The sequence below is a fragment of the Anolis carolinensis genome, chromosome 2 (assembly GCF_035594765.1).
Source record: "Anolis carolinensis isolate JA03-04 chromosome 2, rAnoCar3.1.pri, whole genome shotgun sequence".
NCBI lineage: Eukaryota > Metazoa > Chordata > Lepidosauria > Squamata > Dactyloidae > Anolis > Anolis carolinensis.
Genome location: NC_085842.1, coordinates 18419034 through 18433683, shown reverse-complemented (window position 1 = coordinate 18433683; position 14650 = coordinate 18419034). Strand labels below are relative to the sequence as shown.

General features: G+C 45.7%; 1 protein-coding gene and 1 pseudogene across 1 annotated transcript in view; one reads left to right on the top strand and one right to left on the bottom strand.

The window, feature by feature from the left end:
• Positions 1–14519, bottom strand: part of LOC107982289 (zinc finger protein 208-like) — a 50533-nt pseudogene extending 36014 nt beyond the window's left edge.
• Positions 1–14650, top strand: part of LOC103280228 (zinc finger protein 420) — a 412323-nt gene that overhangs the window by 275122 nt on the left and 122551 nt on the right. The window lies entirely within an intron of this gene.

The window sequence follows — 14650 nt, the reverse complement described above, 5'->3', positions numbered from 1 at the left end:
ACTATCCTACATTTCTCCTTGTTGAAATTAATTTCCTTGGTTTTCTAACTTGTTACGGCCATTTTGAATTCTGATCCTGTCTTCTGGAGTATTAGCTATCCCTCCTACTTTGGTGTCATCTGCAAACTTGATAAGCATGCCCTCTAAGCCTTCATCCAAGTCAATAAGAAAGATGTAGAACAGCACTTGGCGCAGGACAGAATGCTTCAGCACCCCACTAGTCACTTCTTTCCAGGATGAAGAGGAACCACTGGTGACCCCCCTTTGTCCATTCTTGAAGAGAGCGGCAACCTTTGCCTCCTCCATTCTGCTGGGATTTCTCCTGTTCTCCGGGAGTTCTCAAAGATTATTGACAGTTGTTCTGAAATTTCTTCTGCTGGTTCCTTCAGTACTCTTGGATGTAGTGCATGTGGCCCTGGAGACTTGGGATTCAATTAGAGTGGCCAGGTATTCCTGGACTACTTCTTCACCTATTTTGGGTGGCATTTCCCTACTACCTCATCTGCTCCATCTGGCCCAAGAAGAATACCAATTCCCTTTTGGGGGAAGACGTTCTACCTTTTCCCTATCCCCTGATAGCATTACACCACCTACTCCAGGCACATACCCTACTTTTGGTTTGCTTCTTCTTCTTCTTCTGACAAAACCAAGGAACACCCTTTTATTGTTTTCAATCTCTTTGGAAAGTCTGAGCTCATTTTCTGCTTTAGCTTGTCATATCTTTTCCCTACTTGTTGCTGGATAGTTTTTTTTTGTGATTTCCCCCCGTTTTCCATTTCTTGAACATGTCCCTTTTAAATCTTAGCTCATTTGATTGTTCTTTGGGAATTCTGAATTCTTTAGATTTTGCATTAAGAAAACACATTCAATCGTTTCTGTTTCAAAAGAAGTTTGATGATTGAGCCTGGAACAAATGACACCCAGGCAGCTCCAGCCCTCCTCTCCCAGGAATCCTTCTGCTTACCTGATTCAGTTCCACTCCATCACAAAGGGGAAGAAACGACTGAGGATTCAGCAGCAACATCATTTCAGCCCCTGGGAGAGAGAACAAGGTGTGGAAATCTGATCACATAAACATGTCTCAGAGGTTACAATTACAATCCTAGAATCATAGGATCATATGAATTGGAAGAGACCTCGGGGGCCATCCAGTCCAACCCCTGCAAAGAAGCAGGAAAACGCAGTCAAAGCATCCCGACAGATGGCCATCCAACCTTTGTTTAAAAGCCATTGTTCCACATCCTTGTCTCCAGGGCATCAGAAATCCAGCTTGCTCCCAGCTCCCTGTAACTGCCCCTCAGATACTTATACATGGCTATCATGCCTCCTCTCAGCCTTTTCTTCTGCAGGTTATTTATTTACGACGTTTATATCCCACCCTTCTCATCCAGAAAGGGTTGTCAGACTAGCTCACAAGTTATATGTACATACAATATATTATATTATTAGCATAGCACAATATTAGCATAATAACAGTAATAATAATAATAGTAATAATAATAATAATAATAATAATAATAATAATAATAAGAAGAAGAAGAAGAAGAAGAAGAAGAAGAAGAAGAAGAAGAAACCAGTGCAGAAACCAGTGCAGGTGGTCCCGGTGGTGATGGGCACATTGCGTGCCGTGCCAAAAGATCTCAGCTGGCATTTGGAAACAATAGACATACCAAATTACAATCTGCCAACTGCAAAAGGCCACCCTGCTGGGATCTGCGCACATCATCCGAAAATACATCACACAGTCCTAGACACTTGGGAAGGGTTCGACTTGTGATTTTGTGATATGAAATCCAGCATATCTATCTTGTTTGCTGTGTCATAAAATAATAATAATAATAATAATAATAATAATAAACTTTATTCATACCCCGCCGCAATCTCCCCGCAGGGACCCGGGGCAGCTTACATGGGGCAAAGCCCGAACAGCATAATTGAGCAAAAACAGCAGCATAAATACAATTTGCAATATATAAAAGATAAAACAGTAATACGATAAAACAAGAATTTTACAACGGTTAATAATATCAATCAAACACCAAGTGCAATTCAGTCAACTACATAGGTGGAGGAACTGCAGCAGCAATGTAAGAATAGCATCATCAGTTAAAATACCCAAATAATGGGGACCTAATAAAATTCAGGACAGAATTATAATACCAAGTGAGGCCAGTCATCCAATGACTGTCTCACCAAAGGCCAACCGAAACATCCAAGTCTTCAGTTGTTTCCTGAAGGAGGATAGAGAGGGAGCCAACCTAATCTCCCTGGGGAGGGCGTTCCAGAGCTGGGGGGATATAGCCAAAAAGGCCCTCTCTCTCGTCCCCACCAAACGTAATTGTGAGAAAGAAGGAAGCGAGAGGACCTCCCCAGAGGATCTTAGCGGTCATGTAGTTCATAGGGGATGAGGCGGTCACGAAGATAGGCAGGTCCCGAACTATTTAGAGCTTTTATAGACAATAACCTGCACCTTGAATTGGGCCCGGAGTATTATCGGCAGCCAGTGAAGCTGCTTAAACAGGGGGGTTGACCGCTCTTGTAAGCAGCTCCAGTTAGTAACCTAGCTGCCGACCGTTGTACCAACTGCAATTTCTGGACCGTTTTAAAGGGCAGCCCCACGTAGAATGCATTACAATAATCCATCCTTGAGGTAACTAGAGCGTGGACCACCATGTCAAGTCAGACTTCTCAAGGTACGGTTCGCAGTTGGTGCACTAGTTTTAGTTGTGCAAAGGCCATCCCGGCCACCGCCAACACCTGAGCATCAAGTGACAGCGATGAACCCAGAAGGACCCCCAAACTGCAGACCTGCACCTTCAGGGGGAGTGTGACCCCATCAAGCACAGGCAGCCACCCTATGCCCCGATCGGTCGAATGGCTGACCTGGAGGGCCTCTGTCTTCTCAAGATTAAGCTTCATCTTGTTGGCCCTCATCCAACCCATCACAGTGGCCAGACATAGGATCCGAGGGGCTTCCTTGGAAGTAGGTGGAAAGGAGAAGTGGAGTTGAGTGTCATCTGGTAGAGATGGCACCGAATTCCAAAACCCCGGATGACCTCGCCCAGTGGTTTCATGTAGATATTAAAAAGCATGGGGGACAGAATAGAACCTTGCGGGACCCACAGGTCAAAGGCTCCCCTTCTTCACTCTGGCCCCAGAGTGGCAGTTGATGTTTTATTTGTTGCATTTTTTTTTAAAAAAATGTATTTTATATTGTGTTCACTTTGTTTGTTTTTAGGCACCTTGTGCCGTATGTAAGCGGCCTCAAGCCTGGTTGGGGAGATGGTGACAGGATAAAGTTGTTGTTGTTATTATTATTATTTATTAAACACACTCAGCTCTTTAAGCCGCTTGTCATAGAACTTGTTCGACTGGCCCTTGATCATTTTAGTCACCTTTCTCTGGACGCATTCCAGCTTGTCAACATCTCCCTTAAATTGCAATGCCCAGAATTGGACACAGTATTTTGGGTGTGGTTAGACCAAGGCAGAATAGAGGGGTAGCATGACGTCCCTGGATCTAGACACTATACTTCTATTTATGCAGGCCAAAATCCCATTGGCATTTTTAGCTGCTGCATCATATTGTTGACTCATGTTTAACTTGTTGTCCACAAGGAGTCCAAGATCTTTTTCACATGTTGTGCTGTCGAGCCAAGCGTCCCCCATACTGTATATTTGCATTTCTTTCTTTCTTGCATTTGTCTTTGTTGAACTTCATTCTGTTAGTTTTGGCTCATCTCTCCAATCTGTCAAGATCATTTTGAACTCTGCTCCTGTCCTCTGGATAATTAGCTATCCCTCCCAATTAGGTGTCATCTGCAAACTTGATGATCATGCCTTCTAACCCTTCATCTATGTCATTAATAAAGATGTTGTAAAGAACCAGGCCCAGGATAGAACCCTGCAGCACTCCACTCCTCCTAAAAAGGAGCCTATGAGGAAATGACCCTAAGAACACAGGAGAATTCAACAACCCAATAATATGTGAAATTTTAGGATTTAGGATTTTGTCTCACAAGCAGTGCTGTGAGTAGGTTGGATCAAAAATACTGTGTTTCCCTGAAAATAAGGCATCCCCTGAAAATAAGACCTAGTAGAGGTTGTAGTGAATTGCCAAATATAAGACATTCCCTGAAAATAAGACCTAGTAGAGGTTGTAGTGAATTGCCAAATATAAGACATTCCCTGAAAGTAAGACTTAGGAGAAGGGAATAGCTGCCAGCGAGGAAAGCGCATGCGGCGAGAAGGAGGAGGGAAAGGTGCACATCTTTCCCTCCTTCTTCTTCGCGCTGCACACACCTTCCTCGGTGGAGGAGGAGGGAGAAAATAAGACATCCCCTGGAAATAAAACCTAGTGTGCCCTTGGGAGCAAAAATTAATATAAGACACTGTCTTATTTTCGGGGAAATGCAGTAGTACTGGGCTTGGTGTTTCAATTGACTAAAGTTATACCTTGTTGTCTGTTTCAGGGCTCATCTTAAATTCGGGTCCCACCTAGGAAGATACTGAAGGGCTGAAATTTCAGTCCTATTCATCTTTAGGCTAATAATTTTATTTCTTACTCACCTCTCCTTGTGCCTCGAGGCGGGTTACAACACAATTTAAAAAACAAAATATTGCCAAAATTCAACAAATATACATATTTCTATAAAAGACCCACATTAGAAATGCATTTCTATAACATGCATATTAAAGTATATAAAACAGACATCAAACAAAGAGACGTGAATTTAAGATATGTACCCATCTCAGGGCCAAGTGATCCTGCATATGCACCACCTCAAGCTCAAACTGTGGATGTGCTACAATCCCCCCAAAGAGGAATATTTATACTGGCCTAAAAGACCAAAATTCCCAGAAGGGTTCCTTCTTACCCTGCAAGGCTGCAGCCCTGTCTCCTTTCTTCTTCAGTTCCTTCTGCAAGAGACTCTGGGTGGTGTTTGATGGAGATTTCCCTGATGAAGGGACATTAGACTGGATTTCCAGGCAATTATTTTGGGTCTGGAAGAGTACAAAAAATAACTCTGAGGTTACAACCTAGTTTGAAACAAATGCCATACTCCCCCTCCCATCATTTTCAATGTTATGTATATCTGGGGTCAAAAAAATTGGGTAGAGCAGCAACGGAGCTTACAGTGTATATGGAGGTGACAGCAGGAGGGGCAGAGCAGGTGGGAAAAGAGGCAGAGGGAGCTGGATTTGGCTCCTCCCCCACACTGGTCCCATCTTGGAAGAAAGGCAGGATGTACGTTTAATCTATCCATCAGTCCCAAGGTTAGTGAAACCAAGAGGAAATGTTCTCACCTGCTCTTCCTGCCTCTTGTCCTCTGCCCGACTCAGGAGGAAGCCTTCCGCCAGGGCCACCGCCTGGGAAGAGGTCTCTGCCCCACACTCTCGGACCCAGCTCCCCATCTCTGGGGGCAGGAGGCTCAGGAACTGCTCCAGGATCACCAGGTCCAGCATCTCAACCTTGGTGTGTTGCTCTGGCTTCAGCCACTGGCGGCAGAGATCGTGGAGGCGGCTGCAAGTCTCTCTGAGCCCCACTATCTCTTGGTAGGAGGACTGCCTGAAGCGCTGACGTTGCTTGTCTGAGTTGGCCATGTTTTCATTCAGAATCGTCTTCATGATTCTTTGCCAGTATTCCACAATGCTCTCACTATCAATAACATGCTGTCTTTCGGCTACAAGTCCAGCTGAGTCGGGACTGTCTATCTTTGTACTGGTATCCAAGGAAGCAGCAGATGTGATCCAATTTACTTTTCTTTCCTCTCTTATGGGGCAACAGTTTCTCCTCTCAAACTCTGAAAAACCAAGATATTCCTCTGATTGGACCCAGCTCCCCATCTCTGGGGGCTGGATGCTCAGGAACTGCTCCAGGATCACCAGGTCCAGCATCTCAGCCTTGGTGTGTTGCTCTGGCTTCAGCCACTGGCGGCAGAGACCGTGGAGGCGGCTGCAAACCTCTCTGGGTCCCTCACCCTCTCGGTAGGAGGACTGCCTGAAGAGCTGGTGCTGTATGTGCGTATTCAGGAACATCTGCGTAGTTCTCTCCCAGTATTCTCCACTGCTCCCAGGGGCCCTGCCTGCTTCAGATCCAGGTGAGTTGGGTCTCTCCATGTTGTAACCACTGTCTGATGGAGAACCAAACTGTATCCAAGATGTTTTTCCTTCCTTTTCTTTCAAGGGAAAGAATTCTGGAGAAAACAACTGAAATATACAAGGAGTTACAAAATAAAATAAAATATTAACAAAATGATATATAGATGGTACATAACTCCAGTACACAGGACCGTAGCCAGAAAAAAATTTCGGGAGGGGTTTTGAAAATTTCGGGGGGGGGGGGGGTTGAACCCCTAGCACACACCCCTCCCTGCTACAAACCTGTCAGTATCTGCTTGAGATAGTGCCTGGAGGGACTCTTAATGCTTTGCATCTCATAGACTTAGCATGGGGATTTGGTTAACCAGTTAAAATTCATGAGTAAACCAGGTTTATTTTATAGCCTGAAAAATTTCGGGGGGGGGGGGGTTGAACCCCTAAAACCGCCCCCTCGCTACAGGCCTGCCAGTACATAACAGGCCTGGGCCAACTTTAGCCTTCCCTCCAGGTGTTGTGGGCCTCAGCCCCTCTTCGGCCCTTTGGAGAAGGTCTGGGAACAAGACTCACCAGAAGAAGGAGGAGGAGGAGAAGGAGACAAAGAAAGAGACTGGCTGCAAAGAGGAGGAGGAGGAGGGAGAGGCCAAAGGGGCAAACTCTCTCTCCCAGCCGGACAAGGAAGGTCTAAGGGGAGGGAGGTTGGTTCCTAGACAGTCAGGATAGCTTAGTCTAAGGAGGCCCACTTCCTTCCTGCCTCTCTGGGAACCAAACTCCCTCCCCTTAACCCTTCCTTGCCTAGCGTTACATTAGAAAGAGTGGAAAAGAGCATCTCTCAAAAGCCCTGGAACCAAAGGTCTAAAAAATTCTTTTTATCGTGGCAGAAGCAAACATACTGTAAGCCACGTTTGGTGTCAGAGAACTGGACTAAAGATGAAGGCATAGATATATACTCATGGAAGAAAATTTCCGTATTTATAGGATAGTTAGTTATATATATTCTCTGCCTGCCAAACCACTGCTCCCCAACCCCACTGAACATTAAAGGCAAGCTTTCAGTCCAGGGAGCAAAGCAGAGCAGAGCCTCCATCCACAACAGAAAGAGAATGTCTCAGCCCTGGGTGAAGTCCCACAGCTCCCTTTCCCCACGGAGGAGGGGCACATGCTTGGGTGGGAGATACAAGAGCACCTGCCACAAGCAGACTCTTCATTGAGAAATCCCCTGCAGCCATAGCTTCTCTCCAAAGCACCCTTGGGCTAAGGCAAGGGAATCTCAATTTAGAGTTTTGTTAGAAGGGTGTCACTGATGTTCACATTCCAGTCTTGCACGTTACTATTACAAAGGAGTGGAGTAAGTACAGTAGACTCGCTTATCTGACCTCTGCTTATCCAACACTCTGTATTATCCTCTCCCATGTGCCGGGCCCAGCGCAGTGGGCCTCTTCAAACGCCGGGTTCTTGCCAGGAGGGAAAAGTCTGTGCCGGCCGCATCTCACCCTTCCAGTGGGCGCCTGGCACTTAAGAGAGGCCGGCTACACGTTGCTAAGAAACAGCTTTTTCTAGGCAGCAACACGCAGTGGGCCTCTCCCAAGCACTGGGTGCCCGCTGGGAAGGGCAAGATGTGGCCAGCGCAGACTTTTCTTCCCCGGCAAGCACCAAGCACATGGAGAGACCCGCCGTGCCTTGTTGCCTAGGAAAACAGCTGTTTCACAGCAACGCGCAGCGGGCCTCTCCATGTGCCTGGTGCCAGCGTGCTGCGACCTAAAACAAACAGCATGTTGCTCATCTCTGTGATCTCCTCCTCCCTTATGAACCCACATGGGCCTTAAGACCTTCCGGGGAAGCTCTTCTCTCACTCCCACCTCCATCCCAAGCGCGGTTGGTTGGGACGAGGGAGAGGGCCTTCTCGGTGGTGGCCCCTTGACTCTGGAACTCTCTCCCCAGGGAGATCAGACTGGCACCTTCATTGCCCACCTTCCATAGAGATTAAAAACATGGATGTTCTGGTGCACATTTGAGTGAATTTATTTTTATTTATTTACAACATTTATACCCCGCCCTTCTCACCTGAATAGTCCTGCTTGTTTAAAATTTCTCATTGCACTTTATCTCTGCTCCTCACCTTTTTAGATTTCCAGTCTTGATGAGACTGTTCCTCTTTCCCCTGTCCTTGATCGTCCCTGTACTTCCCATGAACCCTACTTAAGAGTCCTGCACTAGCCACCCTCCACATATGCTGTACTTGTGGCCAGGTTTTCAAGTAATTGCTGTGTTTTATATGTTTTATGCTGTTTTATATTTATTTTGTTTACGTTGTTTTAATTCATGTATTGTTATTGTTTGGCTCATCCCCATGTGAGCCATCCCGAGTCCTTTCGGGGAGATGGTGGTGGGATATAAGAATAAAGTTGTTGCTGCTGTTGTTGTTATTATTATGTTGCTTCCCAGAAAAATAGCAACACACCCAGCAACAATACAACTGCAGTGATGCTCCCAAACAAGTGGCAAACCCCTCCTGCCACCGTTAGTCCTCATCCAGTCCACAACAGATGACTGGCACTGGTTCATGGTCTGGGCTGCTTCCTAGGCTTTTGGTGGAAATGAGTAGTAGAGTCGGGTTTGAGCTGTGTACAGATGGCACGGAACTTCAAAACTCCAGATGATCTCTCCCAGGGGCTTCATGTAGATGTTAAACAACATGGAAGACAGAATTGAACCCTGAAAGACCCCACAAGGCAACAGTTGTGAGGGCGAGCAGGCATCATCCTACACTGCCATCTGGGTACGACCTTCCAGGAAGGAATAAATCCATTGCAAAACAGTGTCTCCAAGTCCAATCCCAGCCAGGGGACTCAGAAGGATACCATGGTCGATGGTATCGAAGCCGCTGAGAGGTCCAAACAACCAACAGGGACACACTCCCCATCAAGTTCTCTACCTAGATCATCTACCAACGTGACCAAAGCTGCCTCTGTTCCATGACCAGGCCTGAAACCAGACTGAAATGGATCCAGATAATCCGTGTCATCCAGAAATCCCTGGAGTTGCAAGACCACCACTCGCTCCAGAACCTTACCCAAAAAGGGGAGTCTAGTGATGGTTTCTTGAGTAGTGGGTTCACCACTGCCATTTTTAGGCCAGATGGGAATATGCCTTGACTAAGGGAAGCATTACTCACCCGCTTCACCCAGTCAACTATCTCCACCCCTCGCCTGTTTGATAAGCCAAGAAAGGCAAGGGTCTAGAATGCACGTGGTGGGCCTCTCTTCTCCCAGGATTCCTGTCCACATGCTCAGACTGAACAAGTTGAAATTAATCCATCAAAATATGACAAGCAGGATCCTGAGTTACATCCACAAAGACTGTATCAATAGTGGCATTCAAGTCGGAACGGATCCGAGCAACTTTATCTACAAAGAACTTTACAAATTCTTCACATTGAACTGCCAAGCAGCCAGGGGGCTCTGCCCGAAAATAGGGTCGAGAAAGTCACCTGACCATCCAGAACAGCTCCCGTGGGCGGTTCCTTGCAGATGCAATGTTGGCGGACGTAAATAATTTTTCCCACACACTTGCCATTGGTATGGTTTTAGCATTTATGTGTTCTCTCGCACCTGCTAAGGCATGAAGCCTGAGAAAAGGATTTCCCATACTTCTGGCACTTTTATCCGTCCTTTCCGGTGTGTAGGCAATATCAACTGGCATTGGTGTGGCTTCACTCCTGTGTGGAGTCTTCTATGGCTCACCAAGGTTCAACTGTCAACAAAACATTTCCCATACTCGTGGCATTGGTATGGCTTATCTCCTATGTGGAGTCTTTTATGCCTCATCAAGTTTGAACTGCGAGCAAAACGTTTCCCACACTCCTGGCATTGGTATGGTTTCTCTCCTGTGTGTAGACTTTTGTGCCTCACCAAGGTTGAAGTGTCAACAAAACATTTCCCACACTCCTGGCATTGGTATGGCTTCTCTCCTGTGTGGAGCTTTTTGTGTTTCCCCAAGTGTGAGCTGTCAGCAAAACATTTCCCACACTCCTGGCACTGGTATGGCTTCTCTCCTGTGTGGAGTCTTTTGTGGCTCACCAGGTTTGAACTGCGAGCAAAACGTTTCCCACACTCCTGGCATTGGTATGGCTTTTCTCCTGTGTGGAGTCTTTTGTGCCTCACCAATTCTGAATTGGAAGCAAAACATTTCCCACACTCCTGGCATTGGTATGGCTTCTCTCCTGTGTGGAGTCTTTCGTGTCTCACCAAGTCTGAACCAGAAGCAAAACATTTCCCACACTCCTGGCATTGGTAAGGCTTCTCTCCAGTGTGGAGTCTTTTGTGCCTCAGCAATTCTGAACTGTAAGCCAAACGTTTCCCACACTCCTGGCATTGGTAAGGCTTCTCTCCTGTGTGGAGTCTTTTGTGGCTCACCAAGCCTGTATGGTCAGCAAAATATTTTCCACACTCCTTGCATTGGTAAGGCTTCTCTCCTGTGTGGAGTCTTTTGTGCCTCGCCATGGTAGAACTATCAACAAAACATTTCCCACACTCCTGGCATTGGTATGGCTTCTCTCCTGTGTGGAGTCTTTTGTGCCTCACCAAGGTAGAACTATCAGAAAAACATTCCCCACATTCCTGGCATTGGTATGGTTTCTGTCCTGTGTGGATTCTTTTGTGCCTCACCAAGGTAGAACTAACAGCAAAACACTTCCCACACTCCTGGCATTGGTATGGCTTCTCTCCTGTATGGACTCTTTTGTGGCTCGCCAAGGCAGAGCTGTCAACAAAGCATTTCCCACACTCCTGGCATTGGTATGGTTTCTCTCCTGTGTGGAGTCTTTTGTGCCTCAGCAATTCTGAACTGGAAGCAAAACATTTACCACACTTCTGACATTGGTATGGCTTCTCTCCTGTGTGAAATCTTTTGTGTTTCACCAAGCGTGAACTCTGGATAAAAGGTTTCCCACACTCCCGGCTTATGAAAACCTCAGTTCCTTCAAAAATTTCTTCTTGGCTCAGATGTGGCAATCTATATTCATCAACACATTTTCCTGTTTCTTTCCATTTAATTTGACTTTTCCCAGCATGGAGTGTCTTGTGAAGCACAAGTGCCACATTTTGGGTAAAACACTGCCCACATCCATTGCATTTGAAAGGCTTTTCTCTGGCATAATCTCCATCTTCTCTGTGTGTTTGTTGGGGTTCTGGAAGGTCCCTATTGTCTCCCAAAAGCTTCCTGCGTTTGGTGCATACATTGTTCTTCTTCCAGTTAACTGCTGCGGAGAAGGACAGAAACAATAATTCCTTAGCGTGAGTGATAAGGAGTCCAAGAAAGTGGGATAAGAAATGGTTTGAAATTATCCTGAAAACATAGATATGTTGGAAAAGAAGATATAAATGCTGTCTTCCTCCACCCCTTGTTTAGTAAGAATGGACACTGTTTGACTTCCTGGAGTCTGTAAGATGGAGATAAGTAACATACGTTCCAGATGTTGCCTTTTGCTCAGCCCAGCCCAGTTTTTTTCTTCTGTCTCCTCCTCTCTGCAGGAATGGATGCCTTTTGCCTTCACATTCAAATGCTTGCCTTTTTCTCTAGCTCAAACTAAACCTTGCTACCACCCATTTCAGAATAGTCCCTCCTTTTTATTTCTCTCCCACAACCGCCAGTTCTCTCTTCCCATGTTCAGTTAAGATTGGATTTTTCTGCTCCAACGCAGAAGGTCCTATATCTAATTCCAGAATGCTGCACAGATTGTTGCACTTTTACCATCAACTACCGAATGGGACTTTTACAATTTTTTGGAAGTCTGCTGTAAATGCGAGTTTCAAATGGATTGATTTGCCTGACAAAGCTGGGAAGATACATGATAGTGACTGTAAAGAAAAAGAGGAGAACAATGATGAAAGCAGTGAAGGGGGAAAAAAGGAAGGTCTGCAGGGCTCAACCAGATATAGTAGCAAACTTACCATTTGAAAGATAGGAGCATATAGGAGTTTGAGGACTGCAATATGCCTCTCCCAGTGCACAAAAATCCCCAAGAACCAATGATTCACAAGCACATAACACAGAATGAATTATATTACAAGTCACCATCTTGCTAATGACTGAGGCTAAGGACTGTTTGTGTGCTGGGAGAGGCAGCGTTCCGGTAGAAAGAAAGCTTAGCCTTCAGATATGCAAATGCTAGCTTACCAGGTTGGGAGGAAAAACTAAGTCGAATACCACACTGATAAAAAGATGTATAACCGCGTCTGCGTATCTGAAGCCAGGAGAAGTTTGTTCGTTTTGATGATCCGTTATCCTGCCCCTCTCTTCAGCCAATCTGCTTCCTTCCTCTCTCTGCCTCTCTCTTACACTTGCACTCAGAGAGATAGAGATAGAGAGAAAGAGAGAATGGGAGGGAGAGAGCAGTGTGACTGATCTGGGGTGATTACTCTTAATAGCCTTTCCATGGGGCCCTTGTTATGGAAGTCTTCTCACTGTTCCTCAGGCACCAAGTCAATGTCAAACCTTTTTCGTGTATTTCTAACATAAGCTTTGCCTTGAGAACTCTCAGAGATTGTCACGATTTAGGATACTGCTCCCACTAGGGAGCTGCTGACTGGGATATTGCGTTTTGAAATAGAAATCCCCATCAGTGAGGGAGCCTTACCAAGAGAGTCCACAATCCCATGAATCTCCTCCATGATCTCCACGTGCAAGACTTTCTGATCAGGATTCAGAAGAGCCCACTCCTCCAGGGAGAAAGGAACAGCCACGTCCTCAAAGGAAATTGGGCCCTGGTGGAAAAAAATTCATTCTCACATAAGGACTAGTAAGAAAAATATTCACAAAAAGTAGATTTACATTCCTGTTGGCTGTTTGAAAGTGAAAGGGTTATGGCCTCGATGCCATGGAGTAAGCTTTGGAGAGAATGAGATATGGAATCAGGACATGTTCCAGCCTTCACTGTGGTGCCCTAAACTGGGCCTAATGTAATTCCAGGTGAGGTCTCACCAAAGCAGAAAGTCACCATGACTTCCCTTAGTCTCATTTGAATGCAGCCCAAAATCCCATAGGCTTTTAAGCTGCTGCATGACACTGTTGGCTTTATGTTCAACTTGTAGTCTACTAACACTCCAAGAAGATAGCCATGGAGATTTCTCCAAATTGCCGGGCCTTTACCGGAGGGAAGATTTTCTTCCCTCCAGCAAAGGCCTATCTTAGGAAAACCCAGGGTGTGTTGCTGTTTACTAGAATTTTTGTTTGCTCGCCTCTCTCTTTTGCTCTCTGGGAACTGAACCGGGCGCCTCAATAGCGCCCCCAAGGGATTGGCGCCTTCCACATTTGAGTACTTCATGTATTGGTTCAGCCGCCCCTGCCTCCAGCCAGGTGTCACCCATCCTGTATCTGTGCATTGCGTATTTCCTGCCTTAGTGTACTATCTTACATTTCTCCTTGTTGAAATTAATTCCCTTAGTTTTCTAACTTGTTAAGGCCATTTTGAATTCTGATCCTGTCTTCTGGAGTATTAGCTATCCCACCTAATTTGGTGTCATCTGCAAACTTGACAAGCATGCTTTCTAAACCTTCATCCAAATCAATAACAATGTAGAACAGGATTGAGCCTATAGCAGAACCCTTCAGCACCGCACTAGTCACTTCTTTCCAGGATGAAGGGGAACCACTGGTGAGCACCCTTTGTCCATTCTTGAAGATAGCAACAACCTTTGCCTCCTCCGGTCTGATGGGATTTCTCCTGTACTCTGGGAGTTCTCAAATATCATTGACAGTGGTTCTGAAATTTCTTCTGCTATTTCCTTCAGTACTCTTGGACGTAGTTCATGTGGCCCTGGAGACTTGAATTCAATTAGAGTGGCCGGGTATTCCTGGACCACGTCTTTACCTATTGCACTTCCCCTATTACCTCATCTGCTCCATCTGGCTCAAGTAGAATACCAATTCCCTTTTGGGGGAAGACTGAGGCAACGTTCTACCTTTTCCCTATCCCCTGTTTGTATTTCACCACCTTCTCCAGGCACATACCCTACTCTTAACTTATTTCTTCTTCTACTACTGATACAACCAAGGAACCTTTTCTTGTTTTCAATCTCTTTGGCAAACCTGAGCTCATTTTCTGCTTCAGCTTGTCAGACCTTTTCCCCTACTTGTTGCTTGATAGTCTTTTCCCCCCGTTTTCCATTTCTTGAACACGTCCCTTTTAAATCTTAGCTCATTGTTCTTTGGACATTCTGAATTCTTTAGACTTTGCATTAAGAACACACATTTAATCTTTTCTGTTTCAACAGATGTTTGATGATTGAGCCTGGGACAAATGACACCCAGGCAGCTCCAGCCCTCCTCTCCTAGGAATCCTTCTGCTTACCTGATTCAGTTCCACTCCATCACAAAGGGGAAGAAATGACTGAGGATTCAGCAGCAACATCATTTCAGCCCCTGGGAGAGAGAACAAGGTGTGGAAATCTGATCACATAAACATGTCTCAGAGGTTACAATGACAATCATAGAATCATAGAATCATAGAGTTGGAAGAGACCTTGTGGGCCATCCAGTCTAACTCCCTGCCA